Below are 14,321 nucleotides of genomic sequence, written 5' to 3'. Positions count from 1 at the left end.
GTTTGCGTGAGCTTGGTTACAAGAGGAAGGTATTTACTGGTCAGTGGACTGCTTCCGCTGTCACCCAAAGTTTTTGAACTTGTCACTGACTTATTATGAATGCGCTGCAGGTGACGTATAAGGGAGGATGTTCCGAGGTGGTTAACGTCCTTACCCCTACTTATTACAGCTTGACAAAGGCAACACACGGCTTGACACCTGTTGTCCGCATTTCTGTTGAAATGCTTCCACACCGAAGAGCTGATTTTTTTGGTATTTTCACCAGGCATGTCAGTGGCCATATTCCTCCCACGGACAACAGGTGTCTCCCCGGGTGCCTGACTTAAACAAACCACCTCACCATCAGAATCCTCCTGGTCAATTTCCTCCCCAGCGCCACCCATATCCTCCTCATCCTGGTGTACTTCAACACTGACATCTTCAATCTGACTATCAGGAACTGGACTGCGGGTGCTCCTTCCAGCACTTGCAGGGGGCGTGCAAATGGTGGAAGGCGCATGCTCTTCACGTCCAGTGTTGGGAAGGTCAGGCATCGCAACCGACACAATTGGAGTCGGACTCTCCTTGTGGATTTGGGATTTCGAAGAACGCACAGTTCTTTGCGGTGCTACTGCTTTTGCCAGCTTGAGTCTTTTCATTTTTCTAGCGAGAGGCTGAGTGCTTCCATCCTCATGTGAAGCTGAACCACTAGCCATGAACATAGGCCAGGGCCTCAGCCGTTCCTTGCCACTCCGTGTGGTAAATGGCATATTGGCAAGTTTACGCTTCTCCTCCGACAATTTTATTTTAGGTTTTGGAGTCCTTTTTTTACTGATATTTGGTGTTTTGGATTTGACATGCTCTGTACTATGACATTGGGCATCGGCCTTGGCAGACGACGTTGCTGGCATTTCATCGTCTCGGCCATGACTAGTGGCAGCAGCTTCAGCACGAGGTGGAAGTGGATCTTGATCTTTCCCTAATTTTGGAACCTCAACATTTTTGTTCTCCATATTTTAATAGGCACAACTAAAAGGCACCTCAGGTAAACAATGGAGATGGATGGATACTAGTATACTTATGGATGGACTGCCGAGTGCCGACACAGAGGTAGCTACAGCCGTGGACTACCGTACTGTGTCTGCTGCTAATATAGACTGGATTATAATGATATGAAATCAATATATATATGTATATATAATATCACTAGTACTGCAGCCGGACAGGTAGATATATATTTATTAGGTAATGATGACTGATGACGGACCTGCTGGACACTGTCAGCTCAGCAGCACCGCAGACTGCTACAGTAAGCTACTATAGTAGTATGTATCAAGAAGAAAGAAAAAAAAAAACCACGGGTAGGTGGTATACAATTATGGATGGACTGCCGAGTGCCGACACAGAGGTAGCTACAGCCGTGGACTAACGTACTGTGTCTGCTGCTAATATAGACTGGATGATAATGATATGAAATCAATATATATATGTATATATAATATCACTAGTACTGCAGCCGGACAGGTAGATATATATTTATTAGGTAATGATGACTGATGACGGACCTGCTGGACACTGTCAGCTCAGCAGCACCGCAGACTGCTACAGTAAGCTACTATAGTAGTATGTATCAAGAAGAAAGAAAAAAAAAAACCACGGGTAGGTGGTATACAATTATGGATGGACTGCCGAGTGCCGACACAGAGGTAGCTACAGCCGTGGACTAACGTACTGTGTCTGCTGCTAATATAGACTGGATGATAATGATATGAAATCAATATATATATGTATATATAATATCACTAGTACTGCAGCCGGACAGGTAGATATATATTTATTAGGTAATGATGACTGATGACGGACCTGCTGGACACTGTCAGCTCAGCAGCACCGCAGACTGCTACAGTAAGCTACTATAGTAGTATGTATCAAGAAGAAAGAAAAAAAAAACCACGGGTAGGTGGTATACAATTATGGATGGACTGCCGAGTGCCGACACAGAGGTAGCTACAGCCGTGGACTAACGTACTGTGTCTGCTGCTAATATAGACTGGATGATAATGATATGAAATCAATATATATATGTATATATAATATCACTAGTACTGCAGCCGGACAGGTAGATATATATTTATTAGGTAATGATGACTGATGACGGACCTGCTGGACACTGTCAGCTCAGCAGCACCGCAGACTGCTACAGTAAGCTACTATAGTAGTATGTATCAAGAAGAAAAAAAAAAACCACGGGTAGGTGGTATACAATTATGGATGGACTGCCGAGTGCCGACACAGAGGTAGCTACAGCCGTGGACTAACGTACTGTGTCTGCTGCTAATATAGACTGGATGATAATGATATGAAATCAATATATATATGTATATATAATATCACTAGTACTGCAGCCGGACAGGTAGATATATATTTATTAGGTAATGATGACTGATGACGGACCTGCTGGACACTGTCAGCTCAGCAGCACCGCAGACTGCTACAGTAAGCTACTATAGTAGTATGTATAAAGAAGAAAGAAAAAAAAAAAAACCACGGGTAGGTGGTATACAATTATGGATGGACTGCCGAGTGCCGACACAGAGGTAGCTACAGCCGTGGACTAACGTACTGTGTCTGCTGCTAATATAGACTGGATGATTGATAATGAGATGAAATCAATATATATATGTATGTATATATAATATCACTAGTACTGCAGCCGGACAGGTAGATAGATATTTATTAGGTAATGATGACTGATGACGGACCTGCTGGACACTGTCAGCTCAGCAGCACCGCAGACTGCTACAGTAAGCTACTATAGTAGTATGTATAAAGAAGAAAGAAAGAAAAAAAACACGGGTAGGTGGTATACAATTATAATATTATATATATATATTAATTATATACAATTATATATATATATATTAATTAAACTGGTGGTGATTATTAAACTGGTGGTCAGGTCACTGGTCACACTATCAGCAACTTGCAAGTAGTACTCCTAAGCATACAATCACAATATATATTATACTGGTGTGGCACTCTGGCAGCAAAAGTGTGCACTGTACGTTATATGTAGTATGTACTCCTGAGTCCTGAGTCCTGCTCTCAGACTCTAACTGCTCCCCACTGTCAGTGTCTCCCCCACAAGTCAGATAATACAATACAGTCACACTATCTATCACTTCACTTCAGCAAGTACTAGTAGTAGTAGTACTCCTCCTAATGCTCCCCAAAATTACTACTGTGTCTCTCTCTAGTGAGACTGTCTCACTCTCTTCTCGAATCTCTATAAAGTATAAACGGAGAGGACGCCAGCCACGTCCTCTCCCTATGAATCTCAATGCACGTGTGAAAAATGGCGGCGACGCGCGGCTCCTTATATAGAATCCGAGCCTCGCGAGAATCCGACAGCGTGATGATGACGTTCGGGCGCGCTCGGGTTAACCGAGCAAGGCGGGAGGATCCGAGCCTGCTCGGACCCGTGTAAAAAACCCTGAAGTTCGGGCGGGTTCGGATTCCGAGGAACCGAACCCGCTCATCTCTAATAATAAGTCCCTTACAGTGTTGCTGTGTTGTCCTGCATCAGACCAGTGGTAGTGTCCTGTGCGTCAGTCAGTCCAGTGACCAGTCACAGTGGTGTCCTCTGCTGCCATATGTCCAGTGCTGCTGTATAGGGTGCTGTGTTGTCCTGCATCAGACCAGTGGTAGTGTCCTGTGCATCAGTCAGTCCAGTGACCAGTCACAGTGGTGGTGTCCTCTGCTGCCATATGTCCAGTGCTGCTGTATAGGGTGCTGTGTTGTCCTGCATCAGTTCAGTGGCGCTGTGTTGTCCTGCATCAGTCCAGTAGTGGTGTCCCTGTGCTGCCGTATATGTCCAGTGGTACTGCCGCATATGTAAAGTGATCCTGCCGTATACTTCCAGTAATCCCACCGTATAATTCCAGTAATCCTGCCGTATAATTCCAACAATTCTGCCGTATCATTCCAGTGGTACTGGCGTATAATTCCAGCAATCCTACCGTATAATTCCAGTAATCCTGCCGCAAATTACATTGGTGCTGGCGTATAATTCCAGTAATCCTGCCGTATAATTCCAGTGGTACTGTTGTATAATTCCAGTAATTATCCTGCCGTATAATTCCAGTAATCCTGCCGTATAATTCCAGTGGTACTGTCGTATAATTCTGGTAGTCCTGCCGTATAATTCCAGTAATCCTGTCGTATAATTCCAGAGGTACTGGCATATAATTCCAGTAATCCTGCCGTATAATTCCAGTAGTCCTGCCGTATAATTCCAGTGGTACTGTCGTATAATTTCAGTAATCCTGCCGTATAATTCCAGTGGTACTGTCGTATAATTCCGGTAGTCCTGCCGTATAATTTCAGTAATCCTGTCGTATAATTCCAGAGGTACTGTCATATAATTCCAGTAATCCTGCCGTATAATTCCAGTAGTCCTGCCGTATAATTCCAGTGGTACTGGCGTATAATTTCAGTAATCCTGCCGTATAATTCCTTTGGTACTGCCGTATAATTCCAGTGATATTGCCATATAATTCCAGTGATATTGCTGTATAATTCCAGTGGGAATTGTTTGTGTCACTTGGCTTAGTCATACAGCTACCTCATTGCACCTCTTCTACATATTTGCATGAGGTGCTGTTTGGGGCCTAGTTTTTGAAAAGTGCCATCCTGTCTGCCACTGCAGTGCCACTCCTAGATGGGCCAGGTGTTTGTGCCGCACACTTGTGTCACTTAGCTTAGTCATACAGCGACCTCGGTACAACTTTTAGGCCTAAAAACAATATTTTGAGGTGTTCAGAATAGACTGGAAATGAGTGGAAATTAATGTTATTGAGGTTAATAATACCATTGGATCAAAATTACCCCCAAATTATGTGATTTTAGCTGTTTTTATGTTTTTTTCAAAAAGCATCCAGAACCAAAACAAAAACACGAAAGTGGAATTAGAACCAAAACACAAAAAGTGCCAGACGCACATCTCTAATTTTTATTAGGGTGCTTACGGACATTCTTACCAAGATAAATACCCACACTGGACTGCCATGGTGCCACAGGGTCTCAATCACAATCTTTGTTTACAGTTCAGTTGTGGTGTGAATGCTCCGTAACGCTGAATCCTGCGAGTGTAAGGATGCCGAAGTGGTGTGAAGCCTGCGCCCGTGTAAGTGGACCACTGCTTACCTCCGTCTGCACCGCACACTCCGCCCCACTCAGCCTTGATTGCAAAGGACTCCTCTTCGGGACCTTCGCCCGGAACTCAGCCTGGAACTCGGCGGCTAGAGGGGACAAGAAATATTCTCACTGCGTGCCCACTTCTTCATCTGGGGGAATAAGTGGCACACCGGGGTGGCCGCGACGTTCACCGGTTAGGTGAATGTCATCATCGGCCCGTGGGCCTCAGCCACCCAAATCGTCACCTATTTGGCACTTGCGCACCGAGGTGGGAGCGAGCCCACTAGGCCTAGCGGGGTCTCGCGACCGGCGCTCGACACAGACAAGGACACACACTCACAGAGGATACTCACACTGGTACTCTTGTCAGCTTGCTTGACGCGAAACTCCGCTCCTGGAAAGTGAATGACAGCAGCCTCCCTACAACTGAACAACGGCTAACAACAAAACTGAGCCTAACTACTATGAACTACAACGGTTTACTTGGTCGGCTACTTCACCTAATCTCTGTCAACAGGTCAAGCAAATACAAGTTCAATGTGAGTACAATATAAATGAGGAGTACCTTACCATCCGGTCCGACGCAGGTTCTGCTACCTCGCCCCAGTGGAGACCAATTCTCCACGACCCTTCCCTACCTCGAGGGCGTATACAAGATGCGAGGGTCAGCCGACCCTCCGTGCCCAGCCTGCAATGTACCCCGCCCGAGCGGCCGCACAGCTCACTCGCCGGAATATACAAGGGACGGGGCTCCGCCTGATTTAAGAACGCCTTGATTGCTTCCCCCTCTGTCTTAGCTGGTACTGTTGGATGACCTGGACCTGATGCCCAGGGCCACCTTTGGATACCTACCCCCACTGGCTAGATACCCTAGGGCCTACTGCCCCCTTCTGCTCCGCAGGCCTATGGCCCGTTATGCCCCCGGGCCTAATGCCCGCCTGACTGGGTGACTAGTGGTGGTTCGGGCCTAACGCCCAAAACCCCAAAGGGAGGGAATGGTTGGGTCTGGGCCTACAGGCCACGGGCCGGGGGGAGCCCCGACTGCGCGCGGCCCCCGGGCCCAGACGCGCCGACCACTGGTGCCCACGGGCCGGAAGGGCCCGACTATCTGCCCACAGGCCGGGAGGGCCTGACTATGCTCACGGGCCTAGTGCCCGAACACCCGGTGGTCCAGGGGGAATTCAGAGACTCGGCACGAGGCCGCTTACCGGGCCGTAGGGAGAGGCCGCGGTGGGGAGCTTCGTTAGCCTTTTTCGCCTCCCACACACCGCGGCACTCTCCTCCGGAACTCCCGGTGGGCTCCTCTTCCGCGGCCGTCCCGACGTCTTCTTCCCGTGCGTCGACTGGCTCTCTCCGCGGGGGCCGCTTCTGGCTTCTCCTTCCCGGCCGCTCCCATCGCCGTCGCCGCCTCTTCTTCTGGACCGCCGCGTTCTCTCTTCTGCTTCTTCTTCTGCTGGAGCTCTTCTCTGCTCCGTCCCCGGCGCCGACTGGCCGCTCCCGCTCCGCCGCGTCTGTTATAAGACGCTGGGAGGGGGCGGCGCTATGACGTGACGAGCCTTGATTGGCTCGTCGCGGCATGTTCTGATTGGCTGACCGGGCGCGAGCCCTGATTGGCTCCCGCCCGGCGCCATCCCCGCCTCTCCGCGCCGTGATTGGAGGGGCTTGAATCCCACCGGATGCAAGCCCCTCAGTGCTGGGGACCCGCCGCAACGCCGCCGCTGTCCGGGGGGAACGGAGGCGAGTGACTTCCCCCGTCCCTCCAACCCGCTGCCCTCTCACATTTCCCCCCCCTGTTTCCTTTGTAGTCCCTACAAAGATGTGAGCTGCGGCCCACTCGAAGTTTGGGTCCGCGAAGCGGGGGGACGGCACCCCCAATGTCGTTCGAGTTGAACGCCTGGGCAGGGTTGCTGAGGTGGGGACGGAAGCCTCTGGCACAGAAGCCACCGGTTCACCACCCTCGGCTGACCCTCCCGATGGCGGAGGGTCCGGTGCCCCTTCAGGCGGCAGAATCCACCAATCATCCTCCTCCGATCCAGGAGCAGCCCCTGGGACTGTCTCAATGGGGAGCAGATCCTCAAATAGGCAGGGACGCAGCATGTTCCTATGTAAAGTGCGGGCACGCCCACTTCCGTCTTCCGCCTTCACTTCGTAAACGGGGTTGTCAGGAGACACTCGCCGCTGCACGATGTATGGCATCACCTCCCATCGTTCGCTCAATTTGTTCCCAGGACGTTTCTCTCGGACTAACACTCTTTGCCCCTCCGCGAATGGTCCTCCTAGCGACCTCCCGGGACTAGGGTGCAGGTTGGACCCGATGTTCCCCGCTGCCACTTCCTGGGCGAACGTCAGGCGGCGTTTCTGCTCCTCAATCCACCCACTGTGCGTCCACACTTCCTCCTCCGCCGGTAGGGACAGATCGAGGTCCTGCAGGTCCTTCTCTGGTCGGCCAAACAACAGAAAATACGGCGAGAACCCCGTGGTCCGGTGCACTCTGTTGTTATATACCCACCGCAACTCCGGAACAAAGTCGGGCCAGCGCCGCTTCTTGTCAGCCTCCAGGACCCTCAGCATTTGTAGCAACGTCCGGTTGAATCGCTCGCAGGCTCCATTCCCCTGTGGGTGGTACGGGGTGGTCCTTGATTTGTTCATGCCATAGGTGCGACACAGCCGCTCCATCACCCGACCTTGGAAGCATGCACCTTGATCAGAATGGATGCGCTCCGGGCAGCCGTACCTTCGGATAAAATGCTCAACAATGGCCTTAGCCGCCGTGTCGGCAGTCTGGTCCATGGTAGGGACAACCACTGTAAATTTGGTAAAGTGGTCGGTCATCACGATAGCGTACTGGTACCCACGCACCGACTCTCCTATCAAGACATAGTCCACCATGAGGAGCTCCAGGGGTCTGGTGGTCCGGATGGTCTGCACTGGTGCCCGTTGTTCGCCACTTTTGGTAACAGCACACCTCCTACAGGTCTGACACACGCTTTCCACCAGGGCCTGTAACCCCGGGAAGAAATACTGCCGGCGGACCCATTGCAGGGTCTTCTCTGTACCAAAATGGGCGCCTTCTTCGTGGGCCTCCGTCACCAGACCACGGGCCAAATCTCTGGGGAGAACAACCTGCCACACCTTCCGGAGCTCGTGCTCGAGATAAGCCTGGCGGCACAATACCCCTCCTCGTACGGCCAATCGTTCCCACTGACGTACCAGTCTCTTGCCCCACGGGCTAAGCTGCAGCCTCTCCGCCGAGGACGGCCAGTGGTCCCGCTCCTTCCACCCATGCACACACTGCACCTCCTGGTCTTGCCCTTGGGCTGCGGCCCAGTCCGGCAAGGCCTTCTGTAGTAGAATCCCGCGCGTTGCCTTGGGCCCGGTTGGGCTAAGGATCATCCTGGTAAGGTCAGGGATCTCCTGACCCTCCCTCTCTTCATCCGTGGGCCCCGTAGGTAGCCCTACCGGATAGCGGGACAGGGCGTCTGCATTTGTATTCGCCTTACCCGGCCGGTATCGGATTTTAAAGGAGAACTTGGCCAAGCGTGCCACCCAACGCTGCTCCAGGGCGCCCAACTTAGCTGTATGCAGGTGCGACAGGGGGTTGTTATCCGTGACCACTTCGAAGTCGGTGGCGGTCAGGTACTCCGCAAACTTCTCGGTGACCGCCCAAACGACTGCCAGCAATTCCAGCTTGAACGAGCTGTAGTTGTCAGGGTTCCGCTCCGACTCCCGGAGACTCCGACTCCCATATGCAATAACTCGCTCCTGGCCCTCCTGCAGCTGGGAGAGTACAGCCCCCAGGCCTTGGTGGCTCCCGTCGGTGTACAATATGAATGGCTTGTCAAAGTCAGCATAAGCCAGTACGGGGGCCTGGGTGAGGGCTTGTTTAAGACCCGTGAAGGCAACCTCCTGCGCTTGGTCCCACGCCACTGCCCGATTCCGCACATCCGTGGCAACACCTCGCAACAGTCCATGCAGGGGGCCTGCGATCTTGGCAAAGTCTCGAATGAACCGCCGATAGTAGCCCACCAATCCCAGAAATGCCCTCAACTCCGTCACGTTGCCCGGGGTCCTCCATTCTTGGACTGCGGCAATTTTGTCGGGGGTGGGCCGCACCCCTTCCTCTGAGACTACATGGCCCAGGTATTCCAAGCTGGACTTCAAGAGGTGGCACTTCCGGGGTTTCAATTTGAGGCCGTATTGTTCCAATCGTTGAAGCACTTGTTCCAACCTATGCAAGTGTTCCTCCAGGGTGGGGGCGAACACTATAATGTCGTCCAAATAGATGAGGATTGCTTCGAAGTTCAAGTCCCCGAGACAGCGCTCCATAAGGCGCTGGAACGTGGCCGGTGCATTGGAGAGCCCGAAGGGCATTCGACAGAAATCAAAAAGCCCCATGGGCGTAATGAATGCCGTCTTCGCCTGATCCTTCTCCGCCACGGGCACCTGCCAGTACCCACTGGCCAGATCCAGAGTGGAGAAGAAGCGCGATTTCCCTAAAGCCGCCAGTGACTCTTCAATGCGGGGTAATGGATAAGCGTCCCGGACGGTGCAGCTGTTCAACCTCCGGTAGTCCACGCAGAATCGGATTGTCCCGTCTTTCTTCTTTACCAGCACAATGGGGGCAGCCCATGGGCTCTTACTTTCCCTGATGACGCCGTTGGCCAACATTTGTTGGATCATGGTCTTGACCTCCTGGTACAGCTTCGGGGGAATCTGCCGATAGCGCTCCCGAGCGGGCAGACTGTCACCGGTGTTGATCTCATGCTCTATCTCGGTCGTGTGGCCAAAATCTTCCTCGCTGCGAGAGAACGACTTCTGTCGTGCCCACAACATTTGTTTTACCCGGTCTACCTCTGCTGTACTAAGGTCCTCCAGTGATACATCCATCTGGTTTAGAATCACGTCCCCGTTCCACTCCGCGGTGGGTTCCTGTTTTTCCTCGAGGGCGACGGCCAACGTCCAAGGCTTGCATGCGTCCGGCTTTAAGGTAACCCTAGGGCCTGGTTCAATACCACCCTCGGGGATAGCCTCTAGATGGGCCAGCACCGACCTGGCCGGGATCTTAATTGGTGAGTTTCCCAGGTTGCACACCCGTAGGGGTACGGTGCCATTCCTGTTATGAGCCACGGCTGTGGCTCATTCCTGTTTTGCATTTTTGTTATGTATTTTATGTTATACTTCTGTTTATGTTCCCCGTGGGTGTCATGGGGTGCTCGGAGCTCACCCTTAAGGAGGGGATACTGTTATGAACCACAGGTAGTGGTTCATTTCTATTTTATGTTTATTTAGTTGTCTTGCATGCCAGGATTTCCCATTGCTCTGTTTTAGATTACTCTTGTCTGCTGCCGCTGGTGAGTCTGTGCAATTGCAGCTTGTTCCCATGTGTTCAGCCTCATCTGGCTGCTAATTGCATCTTGTCAGCTTGGAGTCCTGCAATAGGCCAGCTGCACTGGATTATTAATTAGGCCTCTCTGTTATATGCTGGCTGATTGCAGTTCGCAGATGCTGGTGATATTTCTGGGTTTTCAGTCTGCTTGAGTTCTGAGCTTGGTTCCTGCTAGTTCCTGAGCTTCCTGAATGCTGAATCTGTTTGCTGAAAGTGTTTCCAGTCCTGCTGTATCCGGTCGTTCCTGTTCTCAGTTGTCCTGTACTCGGAAGTCGTCATCTGTTCCTGGAGTCCTGACTGAGCACCTTTGAACATCCAGTGGTGTTCGTGAGTCACGGCGTAGCCGTGTGTTGCGGCTTGGGCCACTTAATTATTTATCTTTTATTATTTGTGTTCCGGAGCTTTTGTGGAGGATTCCGCTCCCACAGATCCACTCTGGTATCCAGCGGTGCTGGGTAGGAGTACGGACTAGTGGATTTTGGTTGTCCTTTTCCCTGGCGGGTTACCGCACATACCTCAGGTTTAGTCAGTTAGCTTGTAGCCCCTGGCCTGGTTGTTTAGTCAGAGGGCCCCTTGTTATCACCCTGTCTCGGATTTCCCTTTGTCTCCCATTAAGACCTGAGGGGGCATCGGAGTTGGGCAGACATAATCCGCCCTTCAAACGCGGCTGCCATGGGCTCAAGCAACCATAGTCTTGCAGGGGATTTCTGACCACACGGGCGAGACAACGGAGTTAGGGCGCCAGGGGCTATTCCCTTTCCATTCCCCTTTCCCAGCATTACGTCCTGGTGCTCTGGACTCGCTTCATAACATCTCCCTTGTTCTGAGCACCAGGAACCTAACATTATCACCAGCCATACCACAAAAAAGAAATAAAACTTTTTTTTCTTTTTTGGCCCAGTCCAGTGTCTAGTCTAGAATCCAGTCCGGTGTTTAGAATCCAGTCCGGTGTTTAAAAAAAAAAAAAAAATGTTTAAAAAAAAAAAAAAAAAAGTCTTGTTTTGTTTAGCAAAATTTAGTCTTGCCTTGCCTTGTCTTGCCTTGCCTTGTCTTGCCTTGCCTTGTCTTGTCTTGTCTCGTCTAGTTTTAAATCCTCCTATGTCTACTATGCAAGCCCTGCAGGCATCTCTCGCAGCTCTGAACTCTGTATTCAGTGCTTTGAGACCAGAGCGACTAGAAGTTTTGCAGCAATCCCTAAAGCAACTGCAAAACCTTCTGACTAAAATCTTGCTCATTTTGCCAGAAGTCATTGAGAGTACATCTATCTCTAAAGAGACTCTTGCTCACAGTATGGTGACAAGAGAATCCTCTGGTCTAATTGAAGAGAAAAGGTTTAAAAGTTTTCTGCGGCCCAGGCTCTCAGAAGAGGAGCATCTGCGTCGCAGAAACTTAAACTTATGCCTATATTGTGGGGGTTTAGGCCATTATCTGCAGACCTGTGAGTTGCGCAAGCCAAAGTGTGGTGACGAGTCTTGCCCTCTGGCCAAGTTGAGTCATGATACAAGACCTACTCCTGTCTCTACTGTGGCAGAGGCACTTGTCACACAACCCACACAAAAAAGCTCTCTGTCCTATAATTGGGGTCCTTGGGCAAGGGAGCCCCATTATAGATTCAGGAATCAAAAGACAATGTTTCTCTCCTCTCTTGAGGTTCCTGTGGAAGCGGAGTTGCAAGTCCCTGGAGTGATGCCTGATGCCCAAGGTCCTGGAGTGGTGCCCGTAGCCCAGGGTCCTGGAGTGGTGCCCGTAGCCCAGGGTCCTGGAGTGGTGCCCGTTGCCCAGGGTCCTGGAGTGGTGCCCGTAGCCCAGGGTCCTGGAGTGGTGCCCGTAGCCCAGGGTCCTGGAGTGGTGCCCGTAGCCCAGGGTCCTGGAGTGGTGCCCGTAGCCCAGGGTCCTGGAGTGGTGCCCGTAGCCCAGGGTCCTGGAGCGGTGCCCGATGCCCAGAGTGCTGGAGCGGTACCCGATGCCCAGAGTGCTGGAGCGGTACCCGATGCCCAGAGTGCTGGAGCGGTACCCGATGCCCAGAGTGCTGGAGCGGTACCTGATGCCCTAGCTTATAGAGGGACATCAAATATTATAGTTCAGGTGTCCATATCGGAAGGGGTCTCAGAAGCTGTTACCCCAGGTAGGGACTTGAAAAGCGCAACCCTAGAAAGGGTCTCTAAAACCATAGTTCTTGAGGGGAACTCGAGAAGCAAAACCCCAGAAGGGATCTTTGAAGTAATATCCCCAAGTGGGGTCTCGAGAGACGCAGCCCCAAAGAAGGGTCTAGAAGTCGCTTCCCCAGGAAAGAACTTAAGAAGCATAGCATTAGTGGAGGATCTGAACGTTATTGCTTCAGCAAAAGTCCCGGAAGTCATAGTCCCGGGAGAACTTTCGATAATTATCGACTCAGAGAGGGAGGCCGATGGCCCGATCCCAGTCAGGGAGGCCAACGGCCCGGTCCCAGTAAAAGAATCCGAGGTGCTGGCCCCAGCGGGGTTCTCGGAGGCCACTGCCCCAGCGGGGTTCTCGGAGGCCACTGCCCCAGCAGGGTTCCCGGACGCCACTGTCCCAGCGGGGTTCCCGGACGCCACTGTCCCAGCGGGGTTCTCGGAGGCCACTGCCCCAGCGGGGTTCCCGGAGGCCACAGCCCCAGCGGGGTCCCCGGAGGCCACTGCCCCAGCGGGGTCCCCGGAGGCCACTGCCCCAGCGGGGTTCCCGGAAGTCACTGCCCCGGGTGGGGTTCAGAAAGTCACTGCCCCGGGTGGGGTTCAGAAAGTCACTGCCCCGGGTGGGGTTCAGAAAGTCATTGCCCCGGGTGGGGTTCAGAAAGTCACTGCCCCGGGTGGGGTTCAGAGAGTCTCAGCCTCGCGTAAGGTCAATAGTGACCAGGTCCTAGCAAAGCACTCCAGTCAGTCAGAAGAGAAGGAAACAGATCCTGACTCTGATATCTCAACATCCATAACCTTTGATGGGGACTTCGCCCAATTTCTGGCGCTTTTCAAACACTATTACACTATTATGTTGTCTAGACCATTTCTGGGCATCACTTCAGAAAACCTTGGGCTCTATCTGATTTATTCTTTTAGAGGAGAGCCTTCTGAGTGGGCAACCAGCCTAATGAAAGCTGAAGATCCCATTCTTCAGGATCCCCTAGCATTCTGTGATGCAATTGTTAAAAGATACGGTTCCAAAGAAATTGGTTCAGGTTCCTCTAAGTCACCCGTCTTGTCTGCTGAGAGTCCACCAAATACTGTAAACTCTGCACAAGAGTCCCAGCCCGATGTTTTGACTGCAGGATGTGCTTTTTTGACTTCTTCTTCTTCTAATAATAGTACTTTACCAGAAAGTTCAGCTCCCAAGGGTAAGAAACCTGTCTCTGATTTGAACGCAGCCTTGCTGGGTGGTACCATCAGTTCAGACAATGTTTGGGGAATTACCTTGGTCAGACCTAAAGAGCTTTGTAAAAAGAAGAAGAAGAAAAAGAAATAATTTTTTGACTCTTGCCTTGATTTAAAAAAAAAAAAAGAGATTTTTTTTTCTCCTTGTCTTGTGTCCTGTGGCCACCGTTAGGGGGAGGGCACTGTTACAAGTTGTTGCTACAGCTTGTTTTTGTTTTCTTGTCTGTTAGACCAGTGTGTCAGGTTTTTTTTTTTTTTTTTTGTATCCCTTGTTCTGGATAGTCTGAATTTTGGGGTCTTTTGACCCCTCCTCAAGGGGGGGGGTAATGTTATGAGCCACGGCTGTGGCTCATTCCTGTTTTGCATTTTTGTTATGT

The sequence above is a fragment of the Pseudophryne corroboree genome, chromosome 5, assembly GCF_028390025.1.
Source record: "Pseudophryne corroboree isolate aPseCor3 chromosome 5, aPseCor3.hap2, whole genome shotgun sequence".
Classification (NCBI taxonomy): Eukaryota; Metazoa; Chordata; class Amphibia; order Anura; family Myobatrachidae; genus Pseudophryne; species Pseudophryne corroboree.
The sequence above is the reverse complement of the archived record's forward strand: the minus strand, read 5'-3'. Positions refer to the sequence as shown.